This window comes from Lagopus muta, chromosome 5, assembly GCF_023343835.1.
Source record: "Lagopus muta isolate bLagMut1 chromosome 5, bLagMut1 primary, whole genome shotgun sequence".
Lineage (NCBI taxonomy): Eukaryota > Metazoa > Chordata > Aves > Galliformes > Phasianidae > Lagopus > Lagopus muta.
Window position 1 is genome coordinate 40,298,743 of NC_064437.1, and position 14,821 is coordinate 40,313,563.

The 14,821-nt window shown below is 36.9% G+C and overlaps 1 long non-coding RNA gene across 1 annotated transcript in view; it reads left to right on the top strand.

Annotated features, from left to right (window-relative positions):
* The window catches only part of LOC125693962 (uncharacterized), a 102,323-nt gene that overhangs the window by 69,149 nt on the left and 18,353 nt on the right, over window positions 1-14,821 (top strand). Inside the window, exon 3 of the long non-coding RNA XR_007377336.1 lies at window positions 237-533. This is a non-coding gene — a long non-coding RNA (uncharacterized LOC125693962). The remainder of the gene's footprint in view (window positions 1-236; window positions 534-14,821) is intronic.

Here is a 14,821-nt window from a genome sequence, read left to right on the forward strand (position 1 = left end):
ATCCCATACAGCCTTACTTAGTAGCAGGGAGAAGGGCTGTCCAGGAGAACATTTATAGAAACTGTGATACAAGAGGCACGAACAAATCACTCTTGATTCAGAGAGGAGGAAAAGGATCAGGAAAAACTCATCCTTGAAGCTTAAAGACTTTTTGCTATTCTTCTGAGGGATGTCTGTACTGCCTGCAGAATCCAAGACTGGAGATCTAATCAGGCTTTATGATTCTGCTTCCTTAGATTTTGGTCTTTGTGGTACTCCTTGTTTCTTCATGGAAGAATCCGAACCTCGACCAAATACCGTGGGTTGTGCTCCACATCTTGTGAGTCCTCGACTGTGGATGTTCTCCTAGTACAACAGAGGCCAATGCAGAACAGGATGGAGAGCTGTGAGCACAATACAGTAAGATGTGTTTGGACTAATTGTGGAAGAAGTCACTCACAACAATAAAAAGGAAGGAGTAACTACCACTGTTGCAAGTACATGTATTCTGTACTGGGACCTGGAAATACAATTGTGAGCCCATGGGAAACAAGGTAAGAACCAGAAATAAAATGACGTAAATACTGATGCCGCAAGAATGCGGAGTAGCTTGAAAATGGTTTGAACTTTTATGAGGATATCTTTGAAACAATTAGTGAAATACATGGGAACATTTCCTTTCAGGGTTATTCCTGATTAGGGAGAATGTAGTCAAAGCAGTAAAAACAGTTTTGTAACTGTTTACTGTAAGGATGTTTGCTGATACTTCTATGTCAGGTATATCATTCCTCATTATGCACTTGACTAATAGGGCTAGCAGAAACCTGCATCTCTAGCTTTAGTAACTGCCACCACCTGGCAAGGGATAGCAAAGAACCTTACCATCTCATATGTTAAGCATATTGTGAGTCCATGTGCAAGTCTCTTACTAATATACTGAGCAGAAACACCATGTAGAAGGGAATTTAGAATGTTGCATGTCTACATAGGACATCTGTACTTGGAAACAAATGGATATGACTGTAGTTTTCTTCAATGTGTTTTTTTCTGTCTTCTCTGTTTGGGGCTAGAACCATACATTTTTACTTCTTGAAAGAAAGTCTGTCCTGTAAATGTGCCTAATGTCAGTGTAGCACTAGTCACTACTGTACAGCTCTGCGGAAAGCATCCTCTTAAGTTGTCCTAATTTAGCTCCCTGAAAGCTCCAGTTTATTGGAGAAACATTGGTACTGACCTGAACACAGCTTTCATCACTAAAACTGTGTCTCTGAGTGTTATCTGTTGGCACAGTGTGCACCCTTGTTACAGACTGTTGGCGCTCTACCCGAGTGCAAGGCTGTACAGAGGCTGGATGGAATCAGGAACTTAGCGCAATATATAGCAGTACTGATTAGGACTTAATTTTTTTTTACTGTGCCCAGCATGTGCCCCCTGTTTTTTCCCTTACACGTGTGAGGCCTAGGCTTGTAGATGATCATTTGCAAGGTTGAGAAGGATGGATAAAACTGTTAAAATAGTTCATTGGTATAGTTCTCAGGCTCTGCAAATTGTGTGGATTTAAATAGTAAATCAGAATTGTATTCAAGTAATACTGTATTTATTTTTATATAAATCTTTCTGCTGTGGAAGCTTTTGCTTTGCTGAAAGTTACAGATACACTGCTTTCTATTCTCCTCCATGTTTTGATGGTTTGTGAAATGATCTGCCCAGTATCTCTCTAGTCACATAAGGATAAATAGGATAGGTACTGAGTAATCATCTAGACTTTGTCTTACTGTGTCTTTACTTAACCAACTTCAAGTTTTGTAGGATTTTTATTTTCTTGTTGATATTTTTTTGTAAAGGTAGTTGGAAATGTTAATTTTTCCAAAACTGCTACTTAATGAAGAACCTTAAAGGCTAGCCAAAATTATCTTAGATCATATTATGGTTACAATATTATTTTATTTTTGTATTTTAGCTCAATAAAGCTGATGTTCACAGCCCAAAAATAAATGTATGTTCCATAGTAACTCTTTATTTGTATCGGGATTTAATTACATAATCAAATAAAGATAAAACAAACCCTTCTTAGGATAGGCATTTGTTACAATTTATGTTGTTTTGTTACATGTAATAACTGCTAAATTTTTCCCAGGCTGATACGTAGTAATATGGGCACTGAGAATGAGAGAGAGAACAGTGATCAGAAGGGTGATGCTTTACTGTAGTGAAAGTAAGATTGGTAAGGAGAAAGTACTGCCTTATTTATTTTGTGAACCTTTCTGTGGTAGCCTGAGACATTTTTATGTATTCTTCAATGGAAGTAAAGCAATAAGATGGACAGATGAAAATTAACTCTACAGAACCAAGAAAAATACTTGTACCAGGCTTGACTAAAGGAAGAAATAAATGTCTTAACAACTTAAAATCAGTATGTAAACTTCTTTCACAACTTCAGTTTTTATTATGAGATCAAAGCAAAGGCTTCTTGTCAGAAATAGTGTTTTGTAATTTCTTTATGATATCCTTATCCTCTTTTTCAAAGTCTGTAAGAGATGTGTGAAAGACTTAAGTAGTGTGCTGAAACAAGACAACATCACTGTTTGTAAAATTGGTGAGATTTTCATTTTATGGCAGAGGAAATATGTATTTGCTTACACAATTTCTTTTTTCAAGAAACTTGTTTCATTAATTGTCTGCCTTCATAGACATTGTATTCCACTCAACTTTATATAAATGTAGTGAGAAAGCTCATATCCAATCTGAGTTAGAATTTTACAATACAATACCTGTAAATTACTAGTACAGGTATTGTAAACTTTGTGATATGTTACCTTGAAGAATGAAATATATAAGTGATTTACAGCTATTTCAATAGTTAGGGTGAAGAAGTGATCACCTGAAATATTAATGGAGTACTGAGTGCCACAGAGTACTGTTTTTCAGTTTTTCCTTTACTTTCTTTTGTGCTTAATAGGACCACCAGAAAGTTTCTTTTCTATCTTTTGTTAGTTAATTGCCAATAGTGCAATAGCATTTAATCTCTCTCCAGAAATACCTACACTATTAGAACAGCATTTACCTGCCAATCAGTTTTCTGTCCTTAAGTTTTCTTTCCAAGCTTTCCTGTTCTCATCGATTTTGAATGTTTTCCTTGAAATCCAGAGGATTAAAGCTGAAGTTCAAAAGCTTGAGAATATTAATGATATAGTTAGTCTGTTTGTAACCTATCCATGGGCAATTTGAATTTTGATTCATTCTATTATAGAAATACATAATAATTTGAGAGAGGAAGTGTTTTTAGTGTTTAGGGACTTCTAATGGTTCCTGACTGAGAAATTTGTAGATGAAGGGTTATCACCATTGTTTCTGCCAAAAAGGTAGAGGACTTGAAAATTGTAGTAACTGGAGTGATAAGCAGAGGCAGACAAGAGGAGCAGATAAGGTGACTAGGAGCATCTAATAGGAGTGCTAAACTACAGTGAAGGTGAAAGAAAGGCTAACAAACTCTAACTGCAAGTGGATGCTTATTCCCAGCTGTCACATGGAGAAGAACCTGTATGTTTTGTATGCCAGGTCCTGAGATCCAGTTGCTAGGATAGGTGAGAAAATGGACTCCTGATCTGTTTGGATTAAGGAAGAAAGTTTTTAGAAGCTCTCATTTCCCTTTTCTCTTAAGATTTCATGGGGAATTTCTTTAGTTAATGAGAAAACTTTTGTATTCTTGGGAGCAATGCATCATGCTGCCTGCCAGATGCATCTTGTAAAACTGTTTCTTTGCTTTTGCTTTTTTTTTTTTTTTCCATTTTGTAATTACTCAAAGGCTTCAAGCAAGTTCCTATCCATTTCATTTTTCCAGGGATACTGGAGAGTTCTGTGAATGCACTTGCAACTTTCTCCTGTTCTTCTTCAGAAACACTGGATCCTGGTACTGTTTTTCTTCCTTTCAAATGTGTTTTAGAGATCTGTTGCTGGGGAGGCTATTTTCATTTGCCAGTTACAGATGGCTTACTCTCTTCTAGCACTTGGATAGTACCTGTTCTGCTGAAATCCAGTAGTGCTTTGACTTGCATCCCTGTTTCTGTCTTTTCTGAGAATTGTGTGGTCCCTCTTGGTACACCATACCTTGACATACTCTCTTTTTTTTTTTTCACGAGCTATGTTTGGAAATGTGTAGTATTTCAGGGAGATAAAAACAATTCATCTGCCTTTGTTTAATTGGCAGACGCTGGATAATCAACTGGAATAAATGTTACTTCGCTGTTGGCTTGGCTCCTTTCATGTTCTTGCCTCTTCACACTTTTTAATTCTGTGTGGGAGAGGGAATAGGGATATAAATTCATGGTACCATCAATGAAACATTTCTGTGAAACTAGTACTTCTCTAGTGTTTATAGATAAAAGTAATTATAGAAAAGTTGGGGCAGACTGTAAACAGAGATCAGTTCTTCACACTATCTTGATACAAGAATGAAGCGAATCAAGTGATAGTAATAAGAAACAATTTGAAAACAAAGAGAAATTCAGGGTTCCCTGTGCTAAAAATAATTGAGCTATGCAATGCCCCAGAAGAAGTTGCTATGGATGCTGTAAGTTTGGATTAGTTCAAGAAATGAGTTAAAAAAAAAGCAGTCTCTGTCAAGAATTGCTAAATTCATCAGAACCTCATCCAAGTCAGGAAGTCTCTAGACAAAAATTAGCTGGGAGGTAGAAGGGTTCCACTTTGGGAGGATTAGGGTTTGACCTTAAAAGTATACATTGCCACTCTTGGAGAAAGACTACTCATTCTTGTGACCTTTGTCTGACATAGCATTGCTTTTCTTCTGTTAAAATCTTATTTTCAGTTTGCAGTTGGTGGTGTCAGAGGAGCTTGGGTCACCTCTGTGGCTCAGCTTTTATACGATTTATTAAAGAAGCAGGCCCCTGAGGGGCCCTAAGTCTTGAAATATGTACCTGCTCAAGAAACAGGAGGGAACTCACTATGATATTTTTTTAAACATGTGTATTCTGATCTTTCCTAACCGTGAATTGTTGGCACCTTGCAACCTCACCCACTTCACTGACCTGCTAAAATGCATCCTGATTTTCTGTCAAACTCTATGAACTTGGAGTATTTTGCTAGCAATTCTAGAAGTTATAGCATATTTGCCCCATACTGCTTTCATTGCTTTACATCTTCCTTCCCCTTCTCTTTGTTGTTGTTTTGTTTTATGAGAGTAAAATAAGCAATTTGAGGTCAGCACGTTATTCATATCTGCTGTGATAGCCAGAGGATCTGAGTTGCCTTTTCTAAATAGTCATTTTCTTTTGGTTATAAAAACTAGCTTTAGAATTTTGAAGGCTTTGATGCTCAGTGGAGTGCACTTTCCCGATGCGTGATTACTTTAGAGAATAAACATTCAGGGCACAGACTATCTTGTGTCTATACTACACATTTTCTGCTTTTATTTTGAGGATTGTGTATATGTTCAAGAATATAGCTTGTTTATACAGGATGTTGGAGTGCTTTACAGGAAGGTCAATGTGTCTCTCAACACATCTGAATGACCATTAGCTCTATTTATTCTATTTAATCAGAGGACATACAGGTAAACAGCTTACATAAAGTTGTGCATTAATTCTGTGGCAGATTTTGGAGTATTTGTCTTCCAAGAAATCTATAGTACTTTCAGTGCTTGTACAATCAATGAATATACAGATTATATAGTATATTTGAGAGCTTGGTATATGTAATTATTATACTAGAGCAGAAAAGGACACACTGAACTTTGTAGATAGAGGGCACTGAAAGGCGTGAGGCCCTTTAAAGTTTAAATCATTGGCCTAAGAGAGAGAGAGAAGCTGGGGCTTAGACTGTCCTTTCATTTGCAGAACAAAATTTAACTTTGGGAACAGTCTGTGGCAGACTATTCACAGAAGTTCCATGCCTCTTAGCAGGTAGCTGCACACTGAGTTATTTATATGCATAACAAAAATCGAATCAGTCTTAGGTTTAATGTCTGAATATTGTATACGTAGGAAGAGAGAGGATAGGAAATCTGCAACTTCACCATGACTACAATCTGTAGACACACACTAAATATGCATATGCATGCCTGTATATCTGTGCATAGATAAATGGATAGGTATAGGTTGTTTTCCTCACTGAGTTATGGATGTTCTTCTATTTTTGGTTCCCATGGAAACCAGCAAGAACATACAGATTCATCCTGTGCATATCCCACACTCTGGCTTAAAGAGCCACAGCACCTGGAGCACAGGAATAAAATATCTACTGTCCTTAAGTGTTCAGATTGTGACCTCTTGTGCAAAAAATTAGCCATCTATAGCTTTTCATAGTACTTAAATCAGTAGAGTAGAAGTCCAGCCTTTGAAAGTCAAATGTTCATGATTTCGTTGTTGTTCACACCACTAAAAAATGCCTGCGCATACAGAGATAGGTTTACATAGAAATTCATCCTGATTTTTCAAAATATCATCAGCTGTATAAAATAAGATGAGGAGGGAAGGGGGGGGACAAAGAATATACTGACTTATTCCAGGCCCAGTACTCAGTGGGAGTTTCTTACCTGGAGAAGCTGTGCCAATGCAAACTTGTGAGGACTAGGGATTTAAAGTTAGGTTTTGAACACCTAAGTAGTAATTAGTCTATATCAATGTAGAATCATAGAATAGCTTGGGTCTCAAGGGACCCTAAGGATAATCAAGTTCCAACCCCTCTGATGCAGGCAGGGCCACCAACTTCCAGATCTGGTACTAGACCAGGTTTCCCAGGGCCCCATCCAGTCTTGTATTGAACATTTCCAGGTACAGAGCATCCGCAGTCTGTTCTAGCACCTCATCACTCTCTCTGTAGAGAACTTTCCCCTGACATTCAGTCTAAACTTTCTCTCCTTGAGCTTAAAACCATTCCCCCTTAGCACTGTCTAACCTGGTAAAGAGTTGATTGTCCTCCTGTTTATAATCTCCTTTTAAATACTGGAAGGCTGCAGTGAGATCTCTTTGCAGGTGTCTCTTCTCCAGGCTGAACAAGCCCAGCTCCTTCAGCCCATCTTTATAGGGCTCCAGACCTCTGATCATCTTTGTGGCCCTCCTCTGGACCCTCTCCAATGGCTTCATATCTTTGCTGTATTGTGGGCCCCAAAGCTGGATGCATTAGTCCGAGTGAGGCCCCACAAGGGCAGAGTGGAGAGTAGAAAGAGACAATCATTTCCCTGTCCCTGCTGGCCACCCCTCTTCTGATGGAGCCCAGGATACCATTGACCTTCCAAGTTGCAAAAGCACATTGTGTTCTCATGTTCAGATTTTCATCCACCAGGAACCCCAGGTCCTTCTCTGCATGGCTATTCTCAAGGAGATCTTCTCCCAGTCTGCATGTGTATCTAGGATTACTTTGAAAGTGCAAAACCATGCACTTTGCTATGTTGAACTTTTGAGTTTGTCAAGGTCCCTCTGGATGGCAAATAAACAATTTTGTTGAGATGTTCTAAACAATTGCTGAGTGAAAATGGGAAGACCAAGCCGTTAGAAATCTCATTTTTGCCTAAGACAGAAACATGAGTTTTGTGGGCAAAATTCGTGTTTTTGCTGATGTCTGAGGAGTTGATAAGAAATGAGATGAAACTTCTGGGAAGACATGTTTATTGGTTTTCTATGCTGTTCAGTCCACAGCTACAGCTCTTTCAGTAATAAGTAAAACATTTTAGTCCTAATGGAATTGCATCCTGGTGCAGAAATCTCTAATGAGAAAGTTGTTGAGACATGGTCGCCTTTTTCCTTGATGTGATGAAGTTGGCTTCTTGTTGCCTGTTGACTTTACTAGGTGAGCTATAGATTCAAGCATAATGTGCCTCTTTTTTTTTTTTTCTTTCTTCTTTGGACATATCTCCAGTTCATTACTCAAATTATCACTGAATTGTGTTCAAGAAAAGAGCTCTTCTGTTCTCTGTATCTCTAAGCCATAAACAGTCTGAGTTTTAAAAAAATAAAAATCAATTCACATAGTATGTTAGGGAGTGCTTTCTTTTTCCAGTTGCATAGGATAAAACCATTTTGGGAGAAGCTTAATGTATTTGTTTCCATGGTGCTAGACCCATAATTTAATTAGACGCAGGCTATTGCACTGAATAGAAGGACTACAAAGGTTGAACTGCATCAGTGACCTGAACATCCTTTGGGAAAATATAGGCAACATCAGAGCATCTCTAATAAATGTCTCTATTCTCAAAATCCATTTGAAGTTTTGTACATACCTTTTCTAAGACCTCTGCTATGTGGAGAATACTAGCAATGATGCTGCTCCCTGAAAGATAATTTTTCCAGTTGTTGCTCTCCCGTGAAATATTCATCTTTGTAATCTAGGCATTTTAGGTGTATACTAATAATAGTCATCTATATGTGCATGTGAACAGTCACTGTATGGGGGTTATTGAGCCTTATCTGGGTGTTATTGAGGAGTCATAAAACTGGACGTGTTTCTGTAGTCCTGCTACCTTTCTATTCTGCAAGGACATCAGGTTGAGCTCCACTCAGAGACTGGTAGGGCAGAAATGTCTCTAGCTTTGTGCTTGTGTTGCTTGTGCCCTCGTGCTGTGAATTTATCAACATAACTTCTTCCCAAAGAGTCTCTTCTTTTTTTTCTTTTTCTTTTTTTTTTTTTTTTTTTTTAATTTTATTTCTATAAAACTGTTAGTTGGCATTTTTATTTTTATTCTAACATCTGCCACTTATGCATACTTTGACTATAGTACCCTTGCAGGATGTTTTGTAGAACTGTGTAAATATGAAGGCAAGGATCATTGTACTCCTCAGAGTATATTTTTTTAAATGTATAAAAATTCTGAATTCTGAGAAGCAAAATGTTGCAGTAAAGGAGACAAAAGAAAATCTGGTTTAGAAGAACTGTTTTTGTTTGTTTGTTTTTCTAAGAACAGTTCATACAGCTTTTACTATCACATTTATTTCATTCTAAAAATTTAATAATCCTCTTTACTCATTTTTGCTGCTTTTCACTTACAAAGTGTTTCTTTTTTATCCTGATGCTTCCATTTTTTGTCTAACACCTGCCTTGTCATATTTCCTCATTTTAATCTTAGAAGATAAAAACGCTCTTCTCATTGCCTGCTTTATTATCAGATTAACTAATTACCTTGCTGCAGGATAGTTAAATAATGTGTTTTTTCTTGTGAAATAATTATCAGATTGCATTTGCTTCTGCCTGAGGGGAAAGAAATCTTACCATATTATGTTTTAAATTCTTGCGGTATAAAATCTCTTTGACTGTATTTTTCTTCAGTTATTTCCTGTGTTACTACTTTGACAAAGCTGTTCTTCCTAGAAAATAACCAGGAACGACTAGAAATTCACTCCTCTCACTTGATTTGCTATTCTTGTTGAGTGTCTTGCTTCAAGAGATTATTTTTAAAGTGTTGCACATCCCTAATTTACCCTGACTTTCTCACTTTCTTCCTTATCTCTGTCCTCAAATCTAGTATATATTTAAAAGGACTAGTGTAAGAACAGGCTCATGGAATGTAATGAGGTTATTAGCATAGTTCAATCTGGATAATTGCTGAAATACAGCCTTGAACATAGAGCTAACAAAATAAAAATACTATATTAATAGCTCGTTAAGAAGTAGTTAACCTGTATTTTCTTTTTGACACCTGTGGCCATGATAGCATTTGATGTTTGTTCCTTAGCACTCTGCCTGAGACTCTTCCTGTATACATGATCTTCTCACGTGATTCCTTTCAAATGTGTTGTTGAAGATGTGCTGAAATACATTTTCATGATACATATGTATAATTCACTACAAACTGTAACACTGTAACTGTAAGAGTTTGTTCATTTCAGTATAGTTTATGGGCAAATATCTGGCATAAAATACGATTGTATTACACATCAGATTAACAAGAGACTACCTGATTTTACTTCACTGGAGCTGTTCCAGACGTTGATGGAAATGAGGTTAGAACTTTTTTGCCCAGTTATAAATAATTTGTGTAGTCTTGCTAAGTGTAAATAATGGCTAGCGTTCAGCCAAATTAGTGCTCTAATAGAAAATTGTCCATACAAAAATTAGCACAAATTCTTACAATATGTCCCTAGCACAGTTGAGACTGGGCTTGCTCTGATTACTTTACACAAATCTGAATGTAATGAAGGAAAAGCAATCTTGGAAGTACTACTTGTAATGGAGGAAATGTAAACTGCTTTGGACCCACTTACCTCTTGTGGAACATGTACTAGAGGTACTTTTTGGAATGTCCATCTCCTGAGGGAAGGCAAAGGTGGAATAGCACAGGATAATCCTGTCTGTGATAGTACGCTAAGCAGCAGGATTTGTGACCCTTAGCTTCTAGCAAACACTAGGGGGACCTGATATGCTAACTCATAAGAAAATGCCAACATAGAGCGTGGGGCAGAGTGGAAGTCCCATGGCCAAATTCCGTGATCATCCTTTAGGGACAGGGACTTAATGATGCTATTTTAACTGATAAATTATCTTGTTTTCCTGAGACAGCAGTTCTCCATTTTTCTGTCAAAAACATGTTTTCAAGTAAACCTTGCAAGACCAAGGTGTGTTTCACAAGAATTACTAAAGCTCTGCCTCAAAGTAGGAAAAAATATTAAGTGGCTTAAGAGAGAGAAAAAAAAAAAAAATTGGGGGTGGCAGGAAGATACCTTTGCAGACAAGCTGGGATCAGACAAACTCTGCCTCCCACTACCCCCTTTATGGACATCTGTTGGGTATGATTTACACATTCAGTTATACTGAGTGCTTCCCTGGGAAACTTAGAAATTTGTATAGAGCTGTTCCATGATTTAACATGATTGTTGTTAGCTACATCATTCATGTAATTGGTTAAATTCATATGTTTTGCAGACAGCGTGTTTATCACCAGCATTCCAAAAGAATGTTGCTTTATTAAACTGCACTAGTCACTAATTTAGCTGTGGCAGTTCTCACTGGTATTCCCAAACTCATTATGAGTAGTTGTGAGAGCCCCTTCGATGCATTTAGATGAATTATACAGTGTGCTATTTATGAATCTAACTGTGGTAGGTCATATACTGAATGCAATGAAACATAGAGCACCAAATCACTCAATCTAAGCTTAGCCACCCCCAGTCTTTCTGATATCTGAAAATGAGCGGGAATGCAATAGGGTTTATTTTCTACCAAACTTCTCCACTCTTTTCACATGACAACTATATTAAAATACTATTTATTTAATTGAATTAGATGTAATTTAATACTTCAGTGGGTAAGTGTGAGTCATGGAGAAAGATTTACCACTTTTTTGTAGATGTTGTAGATGATGTAGATGTTGTAGCAATTTAAAATGTAAGAATGCATGTACACATTTGCATTAATACTTTTATATGGGACATATCCGTAGTCAAAGTCATACCTACTTTGTTCAGTGAAAATAAACTTTGAAACTAAACCCATACATTGCAGCTTTTTGTGGGTAACTTGTACTCTGACATGGTTAAACCCAGAAGCTGCCTCTTCAGCTTTGTCTTCTGTATTTATATCTATGTGGAAAGTTATTAATTTCTTGTATGAGAATGCTCAAACTTGAGTGTGAGGCAAAACAGCCATCTGCTGCTATCACTGAAAAGATTGAAGCTGTTTTTGATGTATTTATCTGAGTTTTATCATTAGCAGCAAGGTGTATAGCATGTAAAACATCATAAAATCATTCTTTCCAATGAAGTAATCCACAAAGTGTTCAACTAATCATTAATGGACAACTTGTGGGACACTTAAAAACTTATAAGATCATAAAATGTTGCAATCTGAAAGCTGCATGATATTCAGTCCTACCTGCAACAGTGAAGTAACTTGAAGCTGAGTGGTAAGCTTTAGGATTGTGATTCGTGTCAGAAATCTTCCAAAATCATTACTCATTGTCTCACTGCCTGTACTACTCTCTATACTTTAAAACTGATGTTGAAGCAAAGCTTAACAACACAGGGGAACTAATAGGAAAAAAGTTTGATAAACATCAAGCCAAAAGCCACACCCATAAAGGAGGACATAAGCAGAAAATTTGAATGAATTTGCTTCTTCACACTAGGTTACTGGGACTTCAAACCAGCGCACTCACATAAGACATGCAAGCTTCTGTGCTGCCATAGTTGTCTTGCTGTGAGTGCCCGTACCAGCACAGATCTCTGCAATTTCTGGACCTCCCCATTTTCTCTAACTCTCCATGTGGCTTTTTTTTTTTTTTTTTTTTTTTTTAAGCTGTTGTCTTCAAAAGCTCTTTTCTTCATTCATACTTTTTGTATGAAATATGATTTGCATAGGAATTAATTTGGTCAGTGGCTGAGGCTATATATAAAAAAATCTTCAATCAACTGATGTCCTTTCTCATCACTAGAATGATAAAATCTTTGCTTGAGTGTTTCGGTTTAATTTTGGAGAGATTCTTAAAGAATGTGCACACCTATTGCATGTGCTACATTGAGAATGTCTTTTGGATCCTCATACAGTTTGGCAAGAAATGTGAAAATCTGCAGACCTTCATTCCAATTTTTTAATGCTTTCTTCTGTCATCTGTGTTAGAATGCTGGACAGGATGATACAAGTAACTTTTTCCCATGCACCTTTATCTTCTGAGAGCCATTCTTAAGTTATTTTCACCATTATTGCAGCAAGCATTGTAAGTTAAATACAGTACCTTGGCTAAGTGTATTGGAAAACACATTTCAAGCATCATTAGCCATAACAGATCATTTCTCACTGAATCAAATTCTTTAGTGAAGTCAACAAAAAAGAGTGGTGATAACTAAAATATTCAAAAGTGACTGATTGTCGTCCTGAAGTTTGTCCCTTGTGCCTCATCTGGATGTATGTCAGACCAATTCACTTTGGTACAGTTTTTTTTTTTTTTTTAATCTTTGAATCCATGACCTTCCTTCCAGACAGTATCAATGGGATTGGTTTGTAGCTGTGTGCTTCTTCCAGTACTGTTTCTTGGGTACTGGCACGTACACTAATCTTGTCCATGAATCTGACTACCTTCCAGTTTGCAATAGCTTCATATGTGTTGAAAGCAACGGTTCTATTGCTGATCTGAGACACTTTATTGACACATCATCTTGTCTTTAGCTTTTCCATTCTTCACTTCCTTACCAGTGTGTCTTGCTTTAAATTATAATGGTGGTAGTTCTGTTTAACGTGAACCATCAAGATTATTCATCTGTTCCTTATACTTACATAGTTTCTGGTGGCATTTTTTTCTATCTATATTTTACTAGCTTTGCTTCTGCCTGGATCCTCCAGCAGCTTTCACTGAGTACCTGCGACGTGAGCTTTTAACCCATGCTCTAATGACAGTGCTACAAACATCTCGAGTCAGCTATTTTGCCATCTTTTGCTTTTTCGGTATATAATCTGATCTCCTTATTGTATTTTTTTTTTTTAAATTGTTGAATTTGTGTAATTTTTTCCCCCATTAGTGCTCATCTAACACTTCTGTTCTCCTGTTTTTGTTTCACTAAAATTTGTTCTGTTGCTTTAATTTTGGATCTTGCTCTTTCAGTACTTAGAAAACAGATTCTGGTATCTGCTGTATATATTGTTGCATTATGTATGCAGAATTGAAGCTCAACAATTCAAGGCCTTCTCTTCCTTTTATTTTATATCTTTCCAGTAAGCTAATCAATCACAGACTGCCAGAGTAAATTCTCTTCTTGTGATCTGTTGGTCTTCTGACTGTTCATGTGCAGTTGTCCTGATTTCCTGACTGGATATTTGGCAATGTGAGGTTATGCATGATTTATTTCTAAAGAGGAAATTCTTAGTGAGGACAGACTTTCAGTACAGGATTTAGCTAGCTGCTGGTCCTTTCTTTTCCTTTTGTTTTATCCTTACCTCCCTGCCACCCTACAACTTTGACATTTGTCAAATAAATGAGTCTCTCCCTTCAAAAATGTAACTCACTTAGCTTTTGCATTCATATTAAGTAAATACTGAGTGTCAAATTCTGTCCATGATATAATTAGTCAAGCTAATATTCTCAGAAAAAGCTACTACATGTGTTCAGTTTGATACTTTTTTCAATACTTTCTAGCTTCACGACTAACTTCATGTTAAACAGTTGCTTTTAATAGTAGCAGTGACAACAAAATTATGCCCTGAGTATGTGGAAGCTAAAAATAGGCTCTAATATCTCAGCTAATAAAAGTACCGGAATGAAATCTCAAAGCATTTTGTTTGGGGATATATGTGTGAAAAAGTCACATTCTAAGAATACTTTCAGACCACAGGAGACACAATAGAAAATGCTTTAAAGCCACATTGATAGCTTTGATGGAATTAATAGATGAATAAAAATAAGTATATATAGACTGATGTTTTTTTTCTAGATGTCATCTGGCAATTTAAATACGTTCAGAGGGAAATTGTGACTGTATTTATCCTCCGAATGGGGTGGTTGAGAGGTCTTAATTACCACCAAATCCAGCCTTATTTTCATAGGTTCTATTTTTTCTAGTTACCATTATTCTACACTAAAGCTTATCTAGCCTTCAGAGAAATGGAGGAATGTGAGAAGCAGCAAACCAGTGTATGATTCAACTTTTTCAGATGCAAGAGGGGCACAAAGGAAGAGAATTGAAATAGTGCAGAGAAGCAGGGCATTGCATATCACTGGGTTAGCACTATGGATTACAGCAGGTCAAACGAGAAGTGAAATTCTGTGTCCTCATTGAATAGCTGCCATCTGGCTGACTTTAGATCCAGATGTTGCATTTCTTTTTATCTTGCAAATATAACAACTGTTTCAAGGTTTACTTGGGGGGGGGGAAATACAGCAAGTATGGAAGAGGCAGATGTGAAGCAG